Here is a 22,749-nt window from a genome sequence, read left to right as displayed (position 1 = left end):
GCAGCGGGCAGGCTTCCCGCACTTGCGCGGAACATCATGATTGCCGCGTGGAATTCCGGCCAATTTTCTAATTTCCGTTTAAAAACCTTGGACCCAGATCTCAAGCTCCGGCTTCCATCTGGCCTACTACGACGTGCAGAAACTTCACTGTGTCGCCTGTGCCTTGGTGTAGCTTTCACCAACCATTACCCTTTCTTGATCGCTATGGCTGGTAGCCCTGCATGTGCTATCTGTGGGTATGACGAGACTATATCCCACATTTTTTGTGACTGCCCTGCCTACAGCGTCGAAAGGCAGTATCTCAGCCGTGCGCTGGAGCGTCTAGATCCACGCCCACTGACTGAAGTGAACATCCAAAGCCACTGGCCGCGGCGATCGTCGGCGGTGAAGGCCTCCAAGGCACTGCTCCGCTTCTTGCGTACTTCTGGCCTGCATGGCAGGCTGTGACTTCACGAATGCTAACTTTGATGTGATTTCAATTTTCTGTTACTCTCCTTTCTCTTTCATTTTTTTTATCCCCTCACCCCCTTCCCCCCGTGTAGGGTAGCAAAGCGATTACTCTTTCGGTTAACCTCCCTGCATTTCCTCTTATTCCTCCTCCTCCTGCCCCCTCCTTTATTGGCTGGATTCCAAAGCTGTTGTGCACTCATTTCTCGATATGCCGCTGCACATCTTTTTAATACATAAGTACAAAACTCTATTTTACCCCCACTAATACTTTCCATGGTGAATGACATCCCTTATTTTAGATTCCCACGTGATTTGGCTCCCGAGGCAAATATGAATTTATGAATTGCTACTACCAAATCAATTTTCTGTCATTGATGCAGTTCTCCTACTGCAGAGGTGGCCTTGTGGCCTGAAAATCCGCCTCGCAGCGGGAGGTTCGGGGTTCGATCCCCAGTGCCGCCGGGTACCCACCGGTGATACAATGGGTACAAGCTTTCTTCTGGTCTCATGCTCGTCTTATTTAGGCGGAATTTCTTGGGAAATTGGTCTTGGACCCCACCTTGAGTGACAAAATACCTTGGGCCACGGCGCTCGTTGGCGCTAGATCCCTTGCGCCATAAAAATCCATCATCATCGTATTTTACGCAGTTCTCAAATAGGCCCACCGATTAGAATCGTGGGCTGTAGGAACAACCTGCGAAGGACACGAAGGACACACTCGGCTTAATAAGCCCAGTGTAATTGTGCATGGTATTGGCAGCAAAGCCGGCAATTATTTAATTCGAAATGAATTGATATAACGGGAAACTGCAGGTGGATGCGCAACTTCTTCAGGACAGCGATGTCAAACGGCGTCTAATACAATTGGCAGCCTGCTGAATGTTTTTCGGCAAAGTAGCTCCCTCTAAGACCACGGGTCGCCTGTTGATAGCGTCATTTTAAAAGTCATCACCGCAGAGGTCGTTTTCGTACTGCGGAATCCTAACTTCGCAGGTCTCCTCGTAGTTGTCAAGGCAGTGCTGGGGAACGTTGTTGACCACAGAGCGCGTCACCCACAACAGGCAGTCTGGAGGCGGCAGAGAGAAAAAAAAGAAAAAAACATTAATAGCCTGTTTGGGGTGTGCCCCAAAGCGGTCCTGAAAATATTTATTATTTACAGGGCCTGTGGATGGTGTACAACGCAAACGTGAGAGCTTCAGACGCGCACAGTATCAGCATTATATAGAAAGAAGAAAACAAAAGCTAAAATACCATTATTTTCTGGCATATCAATGTTCCTGTGCGCAGCCTTCTTGAGAACCGGTTCAGTTTACGATCCCGTATCGAGCTAGAACCCGCGCTGTCGCCACCTCCTGCTATGGCGCAAAAAGGTTTAGCATAGCCTGGCTTTAATTGCAATTTCACAAATACGAGCGCTATGTGTAATTGAAAGGCTTGTGCGACCAGCGCTGAGTATGTAATGTGCAGTGATCTCTAAGCACCCCAGTGTTTTTACTGCACAGCCGGCCAAATCTCTAGCTGGCGTGCGTGACGGCCGCTTTTTCTGCACTCCTTTGCTTTACGACGAAGCAAAGATACGGAAAGCTCAATAATAAGCACGGGTTTAGTGAGCCTGTGCATAGATTTGATATTTTCGCAAGTTTTCTCCGTCATAAGCTGCAGGAGCACGGGAAACGCGGCCATCGCGAACGATAGCTAGAGAATTGGGCCGGCTGTACCTGTTGAAAAAGTTGTGTGATGCAATAACCTCACACAAGCAGCGTCATAAAATGTCAATCATTTTTTATGATATTGTACATCATAATGACAACTGCACGAATTTGTAAAAGTGAGTGACATTTGTCTGATAATTTTGGATCATTTTTATAAGTGTATGCCACATGCACACATTTCTGTCACTACAATAAATACTGTGTTCAGATTAAAGCCTAAGACGGCTGAAGCTTCGCTGAGTAAGAAGAGCCGCACCGATCGAATATTTAGCAGAGCACTCCTACGTTCGGCTTATTACTGCTGGCTTCTAGCATTCATCGTTTCAGTTGATTCTAGATAAAGAATTTTCAGAAATATCAGCTGGTAGCTTAGAGGTAGAAGGTCTTACGGTCATGGTCGCTGTAGGGAACTATCGTGACCATACAGTTCTGGTAGTCAGTGTAGTTGTAGTACGCTGTATAGGGACGCGTTCGGTCTGTAAGAAAAAATAATGGAAGAAAAGTAGATGAGCAACACAAAAGCGACAAAGATGATGCTCCAGAGGCGAAATTCGTCAAAGAAGTCCTATTTTGCCAGAAACGAGCAGGCATGTCCTAACTTTAACAGTAAGCTATCTGAAGACTTGCTTATTTCTTCGCGTATATTTAAAACCAGCGGCAAAAACTTTGTTACGAAAGCAAAGTAAACCATATACATAGAGTGCTCCTTATGCATCTTTTAACAAGTTCAGTGTACATATTTCCTGATCTGCACTCGTCCTGAAAATAAACATAATTAACAAATCCCAATAGTTTAAGGAATCACCTACCGTTGTCGACGAAGTAAGTAACCTGGTCAGGGATGTCACCTCCCTCGATGTCGAAGGTGATGTTTCTCCTGAAAAAAACATTTTTCGTGTTGACATTATATCTTCCTTACACATAATCAAATGGAATTTGCATTAAACCATGGGGATTCGCTAATGGTCGTTCTACATTTCTCTAAATTCAATCCAAGCATTGGCTATGAAATTAAAAACATCGAGCATGTCTAAACAAGGGATTCTTTTCTATGACCTCTTCATGTAAGCATATTAATGATAAAAACAGGCGAAGAAAAAGAAAGGCCGCCACCGTCTGGAAGGCGCTGAATTAACGAGCGTTAGCTGTTTCGTTTACTAGAATTGGTATGAATGAGAACAAAATGCATACTGGTTTGTACGTTTATTTCCGCATACGATAAACACACTCACAAACATTTCACTTATACATATTGCAACCATCACACAAATCACTGCTTATCATCTTCACTGGCACCTTCGTCGAATTCTTCACTTTAATGGTTAGACGAACTGTCTTCTTCCATAACACTTTCGTCGTCATCCATGGATTCACATTCTTCTTCTCGGCTCTTCTTAATTGGCACAAACACCGTCCTGTTTCTACAATGCCATTGTAGATGGCGCCACTAGTCTAAACGCGAGGTGTGCTGTTTTCAGTTGCTGCCACAGATGGCACTGTGATCTCAGGGTGGTAGCAGACCCCACGAAATCTCTAAACGTGATGAGTAAGAGCTAACGCTCTTAAAAAATTACGGAGAAATTTGCATACATACGGTCATAGACACATACACACATCCAGGAATTTTATTGCAAGATATATATATGCAGTACATAGCGTGTGCCCGCAGAAGCGCAAGCGCTTGTGGGCAGGCCACGGCAGTCACAACAGTGCGCGGTCAATACAAAACGCTGACAGTACACAATTGACAATCCAAAAAGAAGAAGAGAAAAAATAGCAATAACACAAAGCCGATATATTGCATATAGTTCAGTCATCGAATTTAGTGATTGATAATTGTGTAAAGCAAAGAAAATCTGCAGTCAATAAACGGAACATAAATTTCAATAACAAGATACAAATTACAAAGCAACTAAGGATTTTTATTCTTTGAAACTTTCAAACCACGCTTGCAGTTTTGATTTCACAGCCCTGAACAATCACAACCCAACACATGTCAAGGTAGTTAAGGTTAAGGTTGCTTACGTGCTTTGAATGAGAGAGTATTGTCTCATCGTGAGCTCTGTTTCGAGGTTCATTAAAGATTTCTTCCTTTCTACTGATACATTTGCTCATTAACATACAGTCGTAAGGAAACACACCCGCTAGGTTCACCTTTATTCGCCAAGAAACGTGGCTTTCTGTCCTATAGGTTGTGCTCTCGCTTCGTAATCTGAAAGTACTTGGTTCAATTCCCCACACCTTCCGAAGGAATTTTGATTTTCGGTTCTTTTCTGTAGACGTCAGCATCTAATGGTGTACTGTTGGCGTCATACGAGAGCATTATGACGTCACTGTGGAATTTCGTGTCATGGACGCCGACGACAAGCAGACGGCGGCTTTTGTTCTAATGGGACTTATTAGGCTTTCGCCTTAATAAACACTGATTGTGCTAATCCAGTACTTCGAATGACGTTTTCGTTTCGATGCCGTTCAACTCATAGGATTTCATTCTGTACTTGCGTTTTTCCCAAGCTGCTAACACGAGCTTGCGGCATTCGGATTGCAAGCCTCAAAGCGGAAACATTAAACTGATAGACACCACCACTCATGGCAGACGCCTTCGTTCAAAGGCAGTCAACAAAAGAAAACAAGTAGGTTATCAATGCTGCCATGAAGGCAGCAGTACCACAAACACTGCTCGCGAGCCACTGATTTTCAGAACTCAGGTGGAGTCGTTCTGCACAGTGTTCTGAACACTCCTTCGTCTGCGTGAGAAATTTTTCGGGATGAACTGAACTGCTCAGAGTCGCTGTTTGTGTACCCGTGCGATAAGAATTCATGAAATTAAAAATGACGTCTCTTTTTTCTGGTCTTGCTACCTGTTATCGTCTTTCTTAAGAGAGCTGCAAGTGTCTTTCATTAGTGAAAGATTAGTGATTAGCATTAATTAGCGTTTCTTAAAAATATAACCGTATTTACCCAATTCCAACTCGCACCTTTTTTCGGGGAAAATAAGTCTTAAAATCCCATGCGCGTGGGATTGGACTACAAACCGAAACTGCCCCATAGCTGCCCATCGTAGTCGCCATTATACGATGTGGGAGCTCATTAATTGCTGGCAACTATGGGAGCACGTTTGCTCGTCGTTTTCTGCCTCGCAGGAGCCATTTTCAACCGATGTGGCGCTTGTCATTTCTGTCACCGGGCGTAGCACAAAAGAATTCACGGAACGAACCGCCTCGCCTCGCTTTGCTGCGTTTACGATGTGAGTAGCAAGCTATAGCGTCGTCCGTAGCGCGACGGTGGTGTTCTCCGGCGGTAGTGCGATATCGTTTTTGAGAATGGATGCAGATGCCACGAAGGGACGTCGTGTCCGCCACGAGAATAGCTTTAAAGGGACACTGAGGAGAGCACTATTAATATTTTTTTATAGCAAAATCCGATAGTTCAGCATGTCATGGCTTTGTTGCCACTTGGCCGGCAGCGAAAGACGCATTTATTTCTAAGAAATTTGGATTCGAAGTTGAAAAAGTTTTTCCCGCCGCTCTGATTCAAACTTGGGATTCTCCTATGACGGCACAGGACTAAGTGACGTGAAACATGACGTAACGCAGACTCCGTGATTTCTATCAGACAGCGCTGCCTAGCGGCAGCCGAAACGAAAGATACCGGCTACCGCACGTTGAAGGCATCTATCGGCTATTGCGGCCGTCGCTACAGTCGCTTCGCTTACGTTTGCACTGGCGTTTTGCCAGCGTTACGATGGATCTCGTTCTCGAAGTCGTCAACGAAGTTCTCGCAAATAGACACCTTTAGCATACCGTGTACCTTGTTACCGCTAGCGGAATACCGGGAGCCCCCCTAACGCCGGTGAGCAGGCGCTGATTGGTCCCGATGCTTCAGGCGCGCGCGTAGCTGCCGGGCACGTGGCGCCATCTGGCGACGTCAAGGAGATTTGCGCATGCATTGACTGTGCCTCAGTGATTTGCGGCTTGTCGGGTCCATTGGTTCTAGCAACGCTGCTTTGTCCTATGACGTCATCACGCTTGTACTTGCGAGTTTGGCCTGTGGCGGCGATACCTGTATTTTGGTTCTTGCTCTTTTCTACGTTGCAAGAGCTTTGTTGTCAGTGTGAGTGGCGTTTTTGTAATCAGGACCTGGTATTCTGCCGATACAAGCCAACTTCAATTTCTCCTCAGTGGCCCTTTAAGCGCGAAAGGTATTCTGCACGCAGAATGGAGCGGCAACAGGCATGCAGCCCGTCATTTTGGTGTGCCAGAGACTTGTGTTCGCGACTGGCGAAGACTGAAAGTCAATCTTTGAGTGCAAAATGTCAAGCAAAGGCCGCCACGGTCCGCAAGCGTGGAGGTTTCCCGACCTTGAAGATGAGCTGGCTGACTTCACGCGGCAGCTTCGTGTGGGTCACATGCCCGTCACCACCGACGTGCTCAAGGTGAAGGCCCTTGAGCTTGCGCGAAATCGAGACCTGTGAAGAAGCCAATTCAAAGGCATTCAAGAAATGCGGAATTTCTAATGCCATGGACGGCACTGAAGACGAGATGTTGTGGTCGGAGAGTGAGAAGTAGCTGTCCGAGAGTGACAGTGAACGAAGTTGGGGTGATTAAACAGCCTGTTCTCATCTGAAAATATAAAAACGGTTACAAATTGTTTTTGTTCGCGGAAATAACATACACGTTAGAAGCGGGGCTTGTAGTTTGTTCTTTCGTTTTTTTCGTCCCCGAAATGGGGCGCGCGTTAGAATCGGGGCTTGAATATTTTTTTTGGGTGCCGTAAATTGAGTGCGCGTTGGAATCGGGGGCGCGATGTAATTGGGTAAATTATTCTTAAATTAAGGAGCACTTTCATTGGTTTCACGCGGTACGCTGCTTGCTGACTGAGCAAGAGTGCGTGCTGGTTTTGAGGCCACCACAGAATGCTACAGTATCTTTTCAGAAACGCTGAGCGTATTCGGTGTTAATGCGATGCCAAATATCCTCTCCTGCCGCTCTTTGAAAGACTGACCCAAGGAGCGCTTTAAAAAACGCCTCATCGGAATAGACGGCACATATAACCGCTAAAAGACAAAGTTCCACTATACAATATGGTGAGCGAGGTGGTTTCTAACTTTCATATCTACAGCGCTAAAGACGAGACTGACGGAACACACACAAGTCTAACAACAAAGCGCTGTGACAACTCAATTTTATTGGGCGGCTACCAAACCCATACACTTACTGGCTACCAGAAAGGAAACAAAGCACAAAAAAAACGTGCACGGAAGGAACTAGTGCCGGCGGAAATGTGGCACGTGTCAAATCTCGCATTCAATTGATACTTCATTTCTTTGTCGGACAAAGATATTGAAGGCGCGCTTATACAAACATCCTACAATCTTGCTATCATATATGCCAGCATTATTTCGCTTGTCAGAGCACCACGATTTTTTTTCTACCACGCTGCATTCTATATAAAACAATTCACGGGCTTCATTATCACTTTATTCCGTTCGTTTTGTTTTGCAGTCCCTGCAGTCTTTGGCTACGTGGCGTGAAGTGGCCACACGTGCCACATTGCCGTGATGCTCTTTCAATCTTGTCAGAAATGTGGCACGTTTGGCCACTGCTCTTTTAATCTTCAAACACCTACTCTATATTACATCACATGGGCCTGTCAAAACATAGACGTGGTCCCCAAAATACAAACCCCGAGTGCGGAGCAATGGGAGACTCTGCTGTCCAGCGACCGCTGTAAAGACCAACAAGGTCTGGTACAGCGAGCTCAACGGGCGGCAGTGGCCATCGGAGCCCTGGACTGAGGGCAACCGACCATTGATTAGAGGCGGACGACTTCGACAGAGAAGGCTCCTGGGGATAAAACCAAGACGCCTCTGAAGATGCCCCCAAACCGCACGAAAAAGCATTAGTAGAAATAAAGTTTTCCCTTCCCTTCTTTTATTCTTTTGATGAGACAGTGGCCCGTCTATCCAACACTATCCGCAGCACATGGCCAGAGAATAGACGACCCCTTCTTGAAAGGTAGCAAAGCATTCACCGTACCTAACGGGACACCCGACCGGTTCAAAATTTCTGTCATTTACCTTCTTGCACATGCTAGACAGCTTCTTGGGCGCTGAAAACACGACATGAGCAGCTGCACGGTTGCCAATACTTCTGAGGTTGTGCGATACCTGATTGAGGAACGGCCCCACAACAACCTTTCGTTTCTCTTTTTTCGCTCTGTTGTGTGACTTGTGTGTGTTCCTTCTGTCTCGTCTTCAGTGCTGTAGATATGGAAGACAAAGTTACTTGTGCGTTGAGTGTGATTCATGAGTCCGAGTCATACGCTCCACTTGCCAGATCACTGCTACGAAAACTTCCGAGCTCTTCAACTTTGAAAACCAAAAAAACAGAACACCAAGAGCAGACGTGAAGCTCCGCAAACAGGGGCAGGTCAACGTGTGCGGAAACTGATTCTGCGCCCTGTCTACTATGGCCAGCAGCGCGCAGAGACACACACGCCTAGTATGCAGCAGGTTTTTATCGAAATGAAGTTCAGTCGTGCATATCTGCACGTAACAGCGAGAGTTGATTTGTTGGCCCAACCTGAGTGCGTTCTTCCGACTTTTAGAGAGGGTGAACTAAATAAGGGAGCTCGAAGACGGTTTGAACAGTCACAATTTTGTCTCATCACCGCAAGTGAGACACCATGCACGAGAAGAAAACACAGGATGTACAACAGCACCAGGGGTTGCCGTACAATTCCACATGTTTGCCAACATATTCCTCGAAAGGCATTAATTGAATGATTCCTCTGGCGTTGTTCACAGTGCATGTGACCGCAAGTGATTCAAGAAGATATTACGTATAAGGGCTCATTGAGATGGTGAACTTTTTCGCAAAAACAGTGTGTAATCGTCTGCGCGTTTCGAGGAAGCTCTACACCTATACTTGTAATTTAAGCTAAGGGTTAAAGGCATTTCGCTTTAAGGCGAGATACCAAATTTCGAAGAATTTTGGGAACACACTGTAAAATAACTAAAGTTTCCTTAGTATTCTTGTTCAATAAACTGGATAGATTTATATTTCGATCGGTCAAGCCGTTAAGTTATAGTAAAATCGGAATTCTGAAAGGTAGATCACCTAGAAAACGTGAAAGTATTTAACTTATTCGTCTATTGCGAATTAGTTGCTTTTTAAACTTTCACAGAAATCAAGAAAAATGGGAGAAAACTGAGCGTCCTGTCCAGGCAAAGCAAAGAAACACAAAATTATAAGCTAGAGCAGGTGCCTTACTGAAACATAGGCTGGTAGTTCTTAATGTTTTCGGTTGTTCGATCTTTCAAACATGCAGAGCTATTTTCGGAAATACTCCATGTGTACAGGCAGTCGCCTGCGTCGCGCTGTTAATAAAATGTGTATGCGACACAAAAACGGAGGACCTGCCTTTCTTGCGGCACTGCACAGCACGTGATGCCGCAGCGACGGTGGTAGTGTGTACATCGCAATAAAACTGATGCCTACCCTTGTTTTGCATCGTCTTGCTTTTGGAATTTTTTGGTTATTTCCCCAACTACTCTCTTATACTGCAACTGCTTATCCCTCGAACCACACCCCCATTGGGCTCTCTCCTTTTCACTCGTCTTCCTTTCTCAATCTATCCCTTTCTCCGCTGCCCCCCCCCCCTTCAGCTCTGCGTTTCTGGGCACGCCTTCCCTCCAGAACTTCACACTCCCTACAGTTCGCTTTGGGAGCGAACACGGCGGCGATAGTGCGGCTGATTTTACAGCTGTAAAACAAAAAGCCGCCGCCTGAGACGCTATCAACAGTCGCTCTAACAATCTGCGCACCCCCCTGCTCACACGACAGAATGTGAGCGTGTTGAAATGTGGACACCTGCTAAAAGAATACCACCACTGGTCTGCTCTGCTAGCGCTGGATACATGACAAGAAAGCGCGGCATGCGCTTAGACAAAACTCGAGCGAGCGACCACTTGCTCTGCACTGCCACTCGACGCCTCTGAGCAAGCTTTTCGCTATATCGCCAACCGTTAAATCCGTTTCCTCTCTTGTCGCGTGAAAAACCGTAGACTGAAGTGAATTTCGCTCCTCAAGCAGACGTTCGTGCCCAGCCAGGATATCAAAGACACCTGACAATTTCAGGAAGAAATCTTATGCACGTTAAAACACCTCAGGTGGTCGAAATTTCCGGAGCCCTCCACTACGGCGTCCCTCATAGCCTGAGTCGCTTTGGGACGTTAAACCCCAACAAACCAAACCAAACCAAGCTTCTGCGCCGGTGTTTGTGACACAACACTTCGCACGTAACATTGGAAATAGTTGGAAATCTTTACTACAGCGGACAGAAACTGAGCCAAAAGCAAATGCGAAAATCTAATCACGAAAACGTCTCATCGCATCCACTCGCACATTTTCTAGGAGTTAAGAAAAACATGATTTCAGGGTGGCATAAAAGTGTGGTTCTCTTTGATGCCATTATGAACTTCGTTCAACGTCAAATTATGGATGTTTTAACTTTAAGTGTTGGAAGCTGGTGGCAGGTTAAATCCGTTAATAACAGCTGCTGTCACATGCGTCAATGGTTATATACGCAGTGTAAGGGATTGAGTATCAATACTTTGCACAAGTGAGTTTACTACATTTGAGCTGCATTCAGATTGTATATCACTGATATGGATAATATGCAGAGTTTTCGGGAAACTCTAGTGTATTTAAGAAGGGCATGTTTGACTAGACAAATTGTAGGCTTCAAATATGTTTTATAGGTGGCGCCTCATGTCTCTGTAGCCAATAGCCCAGCCGGGGTGCTGCATCTTCGCCATTCGTATGCTACGTCCTAAGGCGACCCAGGTTATGAGGGATGCCGTAATAAAGCGCTACAGATTAATTTAGACCGCAACGACCTCACTTCGTACAAAAATAAAAGTATGCACAATATTCCGTAACGCAAAGAAATCAGGATGCGCTAGAAAGTGGGACAAATACTTTGCAAGTCTGCACGAATACACGCAGTTATTACGATCTTCAAAACGAAAATTCTACTGTCACGATCTCATAGAGATAATGCGGGTAAACCCCAAGAAGTTTTGGAACTTGCTCACGCCCAATAAAAACAGTTCGCACAATATTTCCCTGAAGGCACGAGACGGCTCCGATGTTCCCATTTCCGAGCGCTCCGACGTCATGAATTCCTATTTCACGTCCGTATTTACCCAGGAGCCAACAGCAAGCATTGTTTCCGTGCCAAGTCTAAATTGTGCACCTATGCCACCTGTTACTATCACAGCAGAGGGAATTTTAAAACTCATAGATAATCTGAAGATATCCACTTCCCCTGGACCAGACAACCTCCCTGCTAAGATTTTTAAAGCAACTAAATATTTCACGAGCCAAATCTTGCAACTCATTTTTGCCCAGTCTCTTACACTAGTCAGATTCCAGACGACTGGAAATTAAGCAAAGTTGTCCCAGTCTTCAAAGCTGCAGATCGCTCCGACCCCTCAAATTATCGACAAATTTCACTGACATGTATCTCTTGTAAACTTTTCGAACATATAATATACTCGCACATCGCATCTCACCTTGACCACAACCGTTTCTTCTTTCCCAATCAGCATGGTTTCAGGGCAGGTTTTTCGTGCGAAACTCAGCTGTTCGAACTTACAACTGATCTTCACTTAAATCTAGACTCTGCCTTCCAAACCGATATAATTTATTTAGATTTCGCCAAGGCATTCGATCGCGTCCCTCACCAGCGTCTCTTTTCCAAACTCTCAGCTCTGTCACTTGACCCGCTTGTCTTATCCTGGATCCACTGTTTCTTAACCGACCGCTTGCAATTCACCGTCATCGCCAGTCATGCATCTCAAACTACTAGAGTAATCTCCGGGGTTCCCCAAGGATCGGTTCTTGCTCCATTACTCTTTTTAATCTTCATCAACGATTTGCCATCTGGTATTTTATCATCTGTCCGTCTCTTTGTGGATGACTGCGTCATTTATCGCCGCATGAACAATAGCAGTGATCAGGAATTATTACAGGATGACCTAAGCCGAATTCAGAAGTTGTGTTCCGACTGGCTAATGCAGCTCAACGTTTCTAAATGTAAGTTCATGCACATCTCACGTAAACGTTCGATTCTTCATTTTTTGTACTCCCTGAACTCCATAGCGCTGTCTCAAACTAATTCATACCGGTACCTCGGCATCGAGATAACAACCAACCTAACCTGGGCTAATCACATCACGAAACTATGTGCTAGTGCCTCCAGATCACTCGGATTCATCAGGCGATCACTTTCCATGTCCACCGCAGCCACCACACAACTAGCATATGAAACGTACATCCGAACTAAACTAGAATACGCCTCAACAATATGGAATCCTCACGAAGCCTACTTGATAGATTCTCTCGAAGCCATCCAGAATCGGGCAGCACGCTTCATCACCTCACAGTATAAATCTCAGCTCAGCATCACAGCGTTGAAATCATCTCTCGGCATCAAGTCATTAGCCTTTCGCAGGAAAACTCCAATTCTTTGTCTTTTTCACAAACTGTACTTTAACTTTCCAGCACTTCGAGAAAACCTTCTACGAGCTCCGGTACGATCATCTCGTCGTTTATTTAACTCCTTAATTAAGCATACAGCGTTTGCACGGCTCCACCAATTATTTCAATAAATCTTTCCTTCCCAGTGCGATAGAAAGCTGGAATAACCTCCCCGAACACATTGTCATTGAGACTAATCCTTCCAGATTCAGACAGCTCCTAATCGACCATCTCAACGACAAATAATTTTTCCTGCACTCTATGCCAGCTTCCAAGCCCTGCAAACTGACCAGCCTGTTCTACTTCCAAAGTTGTAATGTGTTTTTGTTTATATTTCTGCTACACTCTGTCATGACGTGATTATTTGAATTTGTTACTTCTGTCTTTTTTTCATCTTGTTCTACTTTTTTTCTATTCATATATTTTATATTTTCTATATTTTTCTGTATTTCTATATTCAATTCTATATTTATATATTCATGTATGACTGCTGAACACCTCTGTACCACCTCCCCCCCCCCTTATGTAATGTCCCTAACGGGACCCTCAAGGGTTAATAAATGCTGATGATGATGATGATGATGAACTAGTACATTAACTGGTGCTTAACGAAATGTGGCAGTTATATGTTAGTCTAGAACAAACGTCATTATTTTCCCATTCTCAGTGGGATACAATTTGAACAAAACATCCAGATGATTGCGCGGGGGTCACAACTTGGGTTCTTTCTTTTTTAGTATATGAAACAGGAAGTACTTCATTTTGTGGGGATAAAATGTGACGCGCGCGCGAGCGCTAATGTGTGTGTGTGTGTGCGCGCGCGCGCGTGTGTGTGTGTGTTTGTGTGCGCGCCTGTGCGCGTGTATGTGCGTGTGTGTGTGCGTGTGTGTGCGTGTGTGTGCGTGTGTGTGCGTGTGCGTGCGTGTACTTTGATACACTGAGAAAAAATAGTACTGTATAATTAGATAAAATTTGATAAAACTTGCTTCCATTGCTTCTCTAATAGAGCGATGGGCTTGAACCCACGTGTTTTGTGGATAGCTACCACTACAAACTGAAATCGCCCTTAGGTGCCTTGTCGGTAGGAACTCTATCATTTGAATGCACTCTTGAGTACAACTCCCACTTACAAAAAGCGATACTTGAAGCACTCAGCTTACTTTTTCTTAAACATGGGGATTCAGAGGCGCTGCTCGTCCGAACATTCACTATGCCTGAAGCCACGAGACAAGCCACCACCCCTTACCTTCTACCATTGCCTTCTCCGACGATGCACGTTAAAGTGACATTACGATATTCAGCCGAGATTGGGACCGCGATGTCTAATACTAACTGTCGTCGAACCATTACCAGCGCACGTAAGCCCTACGATTACGGCACAAAGCGGGAAACATTATCGTCCATTTCTCAGGCATTAGAGGTTATTGTCTCCAAACCACAAGACCGACCCCCGTACTTTGGTTCCTTCGGAAGGCCATCTTTAGAGATCGCATTGGTCGGCCTGCAGTACACAACTTCCTCGTAGGACAATGCCTTCGCTCTCGCCCATTCGATAACAAAAAAAAAATTCACGAATCCTACGGACGAGAAACCTAGAGGCCACCGAAGAGCCGCGGACAGGTGGAAATTACTGGCAACTTGGTAACATTTCTATTTCCGCAGCCGAGAAGATGAACCACACAGCGCTTGGGAATAGCCATCGACGCCTTCAAAATGCTCCTAGTGAAGGTCGGCAAATCTGTAGCTGAATCAACTTGGAAATAATCATTTCAGCTAGGGACGATTCATTGTCCATCCTGAACATTTGACACGCGTAATCGGCAATGACTTCCGTAACGTGGGTAATCTCGTCTATGGGTATAGGACAGCTAATGCGTTCGCACTGGCAAATGGCATCTCCAAAATAAATGGTGATAATACAGACGTGGTGGTAAGCGCGAGTACGCAGCCGATGTACTGCGCACTTCATGGCAGTTCAGCAAGACGCGTTCAGTAAAAAACAAGAGATCTAGGTTTAATGGTTTTTAAGCATAACTTTAAAAAATGCGTGAAATTTGTCACAACTACGCCATGTTTAGACAAAAACGCGCGCAGCCATTCGACATTATTGCAGTAGTCTTTGTTCTGACCTTTTGAAATAGTTTCTAAATGCAAGGCCTTCATTCGAAAAAAGCTTGCACGCAAGCTTGCTTTCCCCTTGTTCTGAAGTGTTCGCGGTATCTCTGGCTACTGTGGGCCAGCGATCCCACCAGAAGGAGGTCCCCGATGTACTGTTTTTTTTTTTCAAATCTTATTGCCTGTTTCAACTTTGTGGAATCAGTGGTCACCTCGGCACTCCTGAGACCAGCTCACCGCGCTCCTAGCCACAACCGCCACTAGTTCATATTTGTTTCAATAGGTCCTTAAGACAGCTGTAGTAGTTTCTGAATGTAGTAGCCTTAAGGTTCGAATAATAGCGGATAAATCACACGGGACAAAAACTGAATAACAATAACAAAAGCATCGGATGTATTCAGGAAAGATTACATACGTCTTCCGCCGACTCCTCTTTTCGCACTGGTCTAGTCCACCTGCCTTTTCGCCCTTAATGTCCACAAGACGCACCTCTCCCCCACTTCTCCACTGGCGCATGGCTTGGCGGCCACTTCCGCACCCCACACTTCCACCGTGGCCGCCATCTGCAGTTAGGGAGACGGACCGCTCGTGGGCTTGAACAGCAGAGCCGAAACGCCCTTTTTTGTCGACCGCCCTGCTCCCATCTGTGTCATTGCCAATTAAGAGCGCCGTGCTCTCGGTGGCCTTTCGACCACCGTTTTTCGGTTGCCGCCGTTCGGGCGTCTCCAAGATAGTCCTGGCTTTATGCTGCCGTCTATGCTTGATTTATTTCACTTTCCCACGGGTTTGCGTTTCTTCCCAGGCAACTGCTGTTCCTACTTTACATTCCTTTACAATAGTACATAAAAGCCCTGGCACAACCAGCTCAACGACCCGACCTGCTTTGTCTGTGCCCTCCTGAGACATGTAGTGCAGGCTTTTCGCCACTGGCCGCGGTGGTGTGAGAACTAGTGCACAAATGCCACTTGGTCACCGTGCCCTCTTTTCAGCCTGCCTCCTCCAGCGCTCCTCCGCACTGCTTTCCTCGCAATGCATTCCATACATCAGTCACCTTCACCTCGTCGCCGAACCCTTTCACTCCTTTCGTCGTCCAGGTAAGCTTGCTTCTAGAAATCATAACTGTCTTGTTTCTAGAGCCGAAAACCTGTTTGTCAATCTGTTGAACTGTTCCTTCCAGAGCGTTGAAGTTAAGTTTAAAGCGGCACAGTTTCTGATAAAATAAGAAAGATTGCTATGTCAGATCCAAATGTTTCGATCCGTACTGAGCCACACCCTGGAATCCATCTCTTAGAGGATGATTTGCTTATCACTGACTTTTTTGTTCGGCCTCGGTGTTCTGACGACGACATCCTCGAAGAGCTCCGTTCTTACGGTTCGTTACAACGTAATCAATCATGCTTGTGCTAAAATCACACAGTCTATGATGTCTGACACAACTTAACGATGCGCCCATCTCCGGATGATTAAAATGTTTTCCCTCAATCAAAATGCCCTGGTTATTCAGTTTTATCTTTGTTACCGTCAACTGAGATTGTTTCCTTCATTAGGTTGGTATTTTCGCATGAATTGATGGACTTGCCCGGCGCCGAAGCTTAGTCTATCATCAGCGGCCCTAGAAAGCTGCCGTAACAAGAGCGCCTTAAGAGTTGTTTACAAAGATATAAAACAAAATTTTCCGGGATTTATACTGAATGCACGGCAATTTATCAGCATCTTGCAGCTCTGAAGTAGTATGTTTTGCCCCTTGCCTCAGATGAGACCTCCGCTTCAAGCTTAGGATGGACAAGAACTTACGTTAAATGGGTCAGTGTCAAAGGTTCAGTGTTAAAGATCGCACCTTCGAAATCAAGAATCTTTTAGTGCTTAGCAAGGTAAATGATCGTCACAATGGTAAATGTTATGCTCTTTGCGCCTCTGAAGCCAAGATACTTTGTGTTGTTATGGAAGATAACGGTTGTTATATTCTCCAAATTTCTCTTATTTGGGCCTTCTGAGTAGGATGATCATGCTTACTTTCCAAGGACTACTCGACTATAATGCCTGATGACTTGTTAGCACTTTTGTTACTGCCTGTTACTGTTAGCGCCTGGAATCTTTGCAAGGACCAGGCGGAATTGTTACGCTCCGAACGGCATCTACAAGAATGGGCTATGAAGGCACCACGGTTTAAAGCACGCATTGTCATGTAACAACTTCAAAGTCTCCATAAAATTTACAACTGCTCCCCGGCCCCAGGTACAATTTAGGCCGTTGAAGCCGCCTCTAAGTCGGAGCAAGGTACGCCCTTGAGCCAACAAGGATGAATATCTCAGAGATGCTTTGTAAGACAGAACTGTATGATAAGACGTTAAGCAGAAAACTTACGCCGGGTTCTCTCCACGCGCCTTGAGGTGCCAGACGTAAGTGGCCTTTTTGCTTTGTGGGTCGAAGTGGGTCCGAGTAGCGCTCAGGCACTTGAATGATGTGTCATTGCAGGAAGAGGAGATGGCTACGGCATGCCGGAACACGCCAAACATCTGCGGCAGTAAAACAGATGACTGTTCAGTGATGATCACGTTGCTGTACGTGTGATAGAAAAAAAATACACGTCAATTCAGAGCGATTCTTAAGACCGAAGACTGTACGTGCCCACCGTATTATCAGGCATCCACTATGGTGCACATTTTACGCCGTTGGAGGCAAGGATGACAATTGCAGGCTCTACAGAGGTTCTCTTTATCACCACATCTGTCTTTATTATCTAAGCTAACCCTTATCAATTTTTCACAGAAGCTCTCAATAAACCTCGCTCTCCCTATCTACACACAATCCAACAATAACCTAATCTCTTTCATCATCCACTTCATCTCTCTTTTTTCCTACTTTTCCGACCAATGGGGTAATTCGTCGTGTCATTCAGCCACAATGCTCTCAACAATTTTTCTTTCCTTCTTCTATTCGCCCTTCCTAACCAACTGGAAAACATGTCACGATTTTCTCCAGATCAGGGTGTTATTCAGGGCATCTGTAAACGACATATAACAAAAGGGAGTAACAGCTTCTCTGAGTTGTACCATCTTCCCTTTTCGAACAAAACCGTCGGCCTGTTACTCCTGCTTTTACCTCAACTCTTTACATAGTGAACCGCAGCGTTTGCTCATCGGTTAGAGCGCTCGACTCCTCAACTCGGTGATGTCGCTTAGTTCCAGCCGCGGCGGCCGCGTTTGGGTGGAGGCGAAAGACAAGTCGTCCGTGTACTGTGCGGTATCAGTGCGCGTAAAAGACCCTCAGCTAGCCGAAATTACCTCACAGCCCTTCACTGCGGCGACCTTAATAGCCCATATCACTTCGGGTGGTTAAACCAATTGTACAGTCTTTTTCCAAAATATACAGCCCAAGGGGTCTGCTTCCAAGCCATGCAGCGGGGCTCTTAAACACATTTGGCAGCCCTAAGCTTGAGTGCGTTTATTACTTAAGTTCATGATTCGGGTCCCTTAGTATGCAAGAGGAGCCGCGGTGTAGGACACAGAAGCAGACCCCTTGGGCTGTATACTTTTGACAAAGACTGTACCATACCATGTAATTTTCAATTGTTGCTATTTGGAACAGAAACTGGTGCTGTTCAAGCCTTTCATTCATTCATTGATTTATTCATTCATTCATTCATTTTCGACAGAATCAGGTAAGTTGTACTATCAGCAAAAAATGAAACGCGAACAATGCAACTAAGCCACGAACAGGAAAACAAGTAAGTCTTAGCTAGTTAACGCTCAGTACTAGCGGAGGATAATCGCACTTCGAAGGTGCGAAGTCAGTTCATCAGAAGTGTTCATCACCTTCGCTTGTATTTGCTGTACAGGAGCTATTGTGCTAGTGTTTCTTTCTCTGCCAGCTCAGTTTTCTTGTTCGCATTTCATTCGTTGCTGATAGTACATGCGTGTATATATTCACTGTGCTCATCCAGTTTGGATAGCCGAGGTAGAAGGCATGTTGAGACGCCTGATGAGTCCCCGGAATTTATATGGCACACAACGCTTTCGGTGGTGGCGTGACGGTCGGATACACAGTGCACTGATTAAAAAATTTTAAACAAACAAAAAGCTCCATTTGCATCGATTAGATATAGTAGCAAACAATATCGCACAAGCATAGATAAAAAGAGTAACTTTTAAATTTAAATCTCAATTTTCTTATTCGAAGCGCCAACTAACCGCTTTCTTAGCGTTGTAAAGCATTAAATAGGGGCTCCCAATTTTGGCACTGGATATATTTTATGCTGCAATGAAGATGGAGGGTACCCAGTCACACAAAAAGAGGCCAGATTAACTAAACCTCGCAGGAGAAAACCTCGAACAAGCAATGAAAGCTTGACAACTTGTCTCCAGTATTGTTGCGGACGCTGGTATTCATGGAGAGGTGTGCTTATGCGATTCTTAACATAAGACAAACATCAAAATGTGCAGTGTAGATTGTCAGGATTTTTTCCTCATCTTTTTTACTCATGGTCTGCGGGCTACATAGCACTCGAACGCTGTATTTCGAATTGTTATCAATGGGCAAATACAGAGATATAAATTTTACTTGCGCTCCAAATGCGTTTGTTAGGCATCGAAGAAAAATCAGCATACAACGTCACATGTCAAATGACTGCATTTTCGTCTGGAAAGATTAAAATTTTGCAAAGCTGGGATCGGCTGCAGACATCAATCTTAGATGAGATCGTAATTTATTTACCACAGCGGTTTTTATTGTCTTTCACACGACCTTAATTTCACACGACCTTGAGGAAGGAAACCTCGGGCAAGTGGCTGGAGTTTGGCCTCGTACAAGTAATGTAGCCAGTACCCTGACCTCTGCAGAGACCCGTCTCGTCATTTCTGTAAAATTAATGACTCCACTAGAACTGATCATACAGCTGTGCAATGTCTATAGTATATAGATAGGCAGTGTATTAAACAGCGGGAGGTTTTAGCAGTTCGCCTCATCGGACCTCGGCTGATACAGAGCTGGTGGACTTTTTTTTCACTACCGCTGCCGGCTAGCAGGTGGTCGCGGCTCAAACTCTTGAATGAAAGATGAAATCGGTGATATTGCTGCTGAAAATTGTGCGCCCGACCTCCATATAACGACCTCGCCTTAACACCCTCTTTATGAAATAGTAAAACACCTTAATATTTTATCACAGGAGTGATTACATCTACTAAGGGAAAAAGAAAACGTTGGAGGACTCCTGTGCAGCGTTAATGAGTTGACGCGATAGCATACTCCGTTTGGTGCGTCATCTGATGGTGATGCGACTGTTTAGGTTATTTCACTCGTCATCTGCTGCTATTGCTAATGTTTGGGTTCGTTCACTGCTCCGCCGCATTATATCCGCAATTGCAACACAGACGTTGATCCATACTAGCGCTCGTAGACATGGAGGAAAAATATACTGAGGAAGGAGCGCGACGCCAAGCGGCCCGCCTTCGCAAGCCATGTGCTCGTGAAGCCGCTCCCTCCCCCATTTTTCGCTCTCCCATTCAGTCCTTTATGTTTTGGTTCTGGTATGTTTTAGTCTGCATGTCTGCGCGGCCCGTGGCTCGGGCGTCTACAGCAAGAACCTTGACCTGCGGTCAGTTTGCCGCGCTGACCTGCGTATGCGCGCGCAGCGGAGCTAGATATTGTCACGTTGCAGTTACGGCAATCCAGCTGTCAGGAAGACACCAGCACGACTTGGAAACGAAGCTCTTTACTTTGGGCTGACTTGCGCCCGCAAAAGAACTGAATCACTCGGTGGCGGCGTAAGCAACAAACGCGCTCGTCAGTCGTCGAACTACGAATGCCCGCCGCTCGCGGCATCGCTAAATTTAAAGCCGGCAAGGAAACTTCGAGATAACAGGTCAAGATCATCTACAGTAATCCGGAAAACCGTAGATACAGCCCTTCATGCCAATGATCAATCGAGATCAGTCCGGTCGCTTCTCGCGTCACGAACAAAAATGATAAGACTCCTTTCCTGCGGCCTTGAGCGCGAACGAACGCTCACTACACTGATACGTGGCAATATTACCGCACGCTATCACGCGGCGTGATCACGGGGAGACCGACGCTGGCCTTTTAACTGTTTTACTTTTTATGAGTGGCTTCAAGGCTGTCGCCGGACGCTCCCTCCTAGCTCACTTCTAGAAAGTGGCTCTTAGGCGTCCGTTCCTGCGTTGAGCGGCGTGCCATCAGGCACATCGGAGCATGACAAGAAAGTTGCTGTTTTGGAGCACGCTCGAAGGCTCGGTCTCCCGCTAGTGCGTATGGGCTCACGGCCCTGGTCCTCCACTCCCCAGGACTTTGGCGAAGCGGACAGAGTGTTGGAGATGCTTCGAGCTCTCTCGAGAAGTCAGGGGAGGGAGACGCAGGTTGACGCTAGCTGCGACGCCTGCACACTTTGTCGACGCCGCAGCGTCTTCCATTCATTTCGTACTTGGTTTTCGGCAGAGCATTGACGGCTTGATTAATGTGCTTGCGGGGATCGTCTCTCCCCTCTTCCCACAATCTGTGTGAATGAACTCCTTAGCAAACTATTACATCCAAGGCAAGCTGCGCCGGCTTTTTCACCGTGGCATTTCGCCACGCCGTTTTAATTACCACGTGCGGAATCGTCCTCCTACCCTTTACGTCAGTGTGTACCAAAGCAGTGATGTGTGAAGTTTTGTGTTAAGTGATGTACCGTAACAGCAAATAGTGTGCAATATGCTGTGTCACGTGAGCAGCAACGCGCGCGGTTGATGAGCAATCATTGGAAATTTTAAGGAATCTGGTGGATAAGAAGGGAGATGGCGAACAAGGCACCGCGCTACGCTGCAGAGCTCACTGAACTGCAAGCAACTACCACAGCCTCTGTCAGGCGGCGAACGTAATGTCATTTCCGACGAATGACAAAGTAAAGTATTAGCTGACATCCTTTCTTGCATTGTTGTCACTTCAATAAGGCTGTAATGTGATCTGGAAATATTTCCAGTGAGGAATCGCCTGAGGGGAGCCGCAGCTATAAGCTCAGCGGCTGCGCTTCGCTATGCGCGCTTTCCATAGCATAAACCCGTATCCACCTCCATTCTGCACTGACGTGTTCCGTATGCGTCGCCTGTGGTTGCGACCGCAGAAGATGCGTTAGACATTAAAATACACGGTATCGACTACGACCGTTACACAATTTATAATTCAATGCCTTACTGATGCTTCTTTTGGTTGCGGTTTCATCAACTGATTGATAGCTGTGACGTGTAATCGGTCCTCAGTTCACGAGAGCCATGAAAAAAGTGGTAAAATATAGCCCCCTGATTCGTAGCTTTAATTACTGCAACACTTAAACCAGCCTGCTTCGAGTGCTGGAATGAAAATGAACGCCGTAACAGCAGTAATATTGCTGTTTTTTCATGCCTCACGTGGTATAAACTTCACACGTCAAAGCCATTGTTCGGCTGGTGAAAACGAAAGCAAAATAGCAGAAAGATGAAATTCAATTAAAAATTATTTGGCTGTTGTAGGCGGATACCACGTGGTGGTCCATGCATACGCATCATTTTAGAGAAGAAATTTGGTTCCTATGGTGTTTTAAGATTAATTTCTACTCAACAGATGTGTGAGACATCAGCACTCACCCGAACGCTATCCGTTGGATCGCGCCGGCGGTTCACAGCAATGTGAGCCGTGACTAATCCCGCGAGAAGATGCATGCCGCAAGGTTCAGCCAGCCCATCTCCACTCCGCTAGGTCAGCCGGATGTCCACGTCGCACAACCGAGCTGCAGTGCTGTGACCTTTAACGGCGCGCGACCGGGCTCTTATGTGCGAGACAAAGCAACCACCGCGGTTAATAAGGATTCGGAGAGCGAGGCGGAGGCAGACAGAGGAGAGGGGGCGCTGTCGGCTTTGAGCCACGGGGCTCTGCCGTATCCAGGTCCATTTAAATGA

The 22,749-nt window shown here is 45.9% G+C and overlaps 1 pseudogene across 1 annotated transcript; it reads right to left on the bottom strand.

Moving 5' to 3' along the window:
* Window positions 1–1,299: 1,299 nt before the first annotated feature.
* LOC149334141 (uncharacterized) lies at window positions 1,300–22,535 on the bottom strand (annotated as a pseudogene). Its single transcript, XR_016284993.1, has 5 exons — window positions 22,438–22,535; window positions 17,189–17,340; window positions 2,972–3,039; window positions 2,552–2,638; window positions 1,300–1,516 (listed from the first exon to the last, which is right to left on the bottom strand). The product of XR_016284993.1 is annotated as an uncharacterized LOC149334141 (transcript).
* Between the last annotated feature and the right edge of the window lie 214 nt (window positions 22,536–22,749).

Source organism: Amblyomma mixtum, chromosome 8 (genome assembly GCF_055824585.1).
Source record: "Amblyomma mixtum isolate Tamu chromosome 8, ASM5582458v1, whole genome shotgun sequence".
NCBI lineage: Eukaryota > Metazoa > Arthropoda > Arachnida > Ixodida > Ixodidae > Amblyomma > Amblyomma mixtum.
The sequence above is the reverse complement of the archived record's forward strand: the minus strand, read 5'-3'. Positions and strand labels throughout refer to the sequence as shown.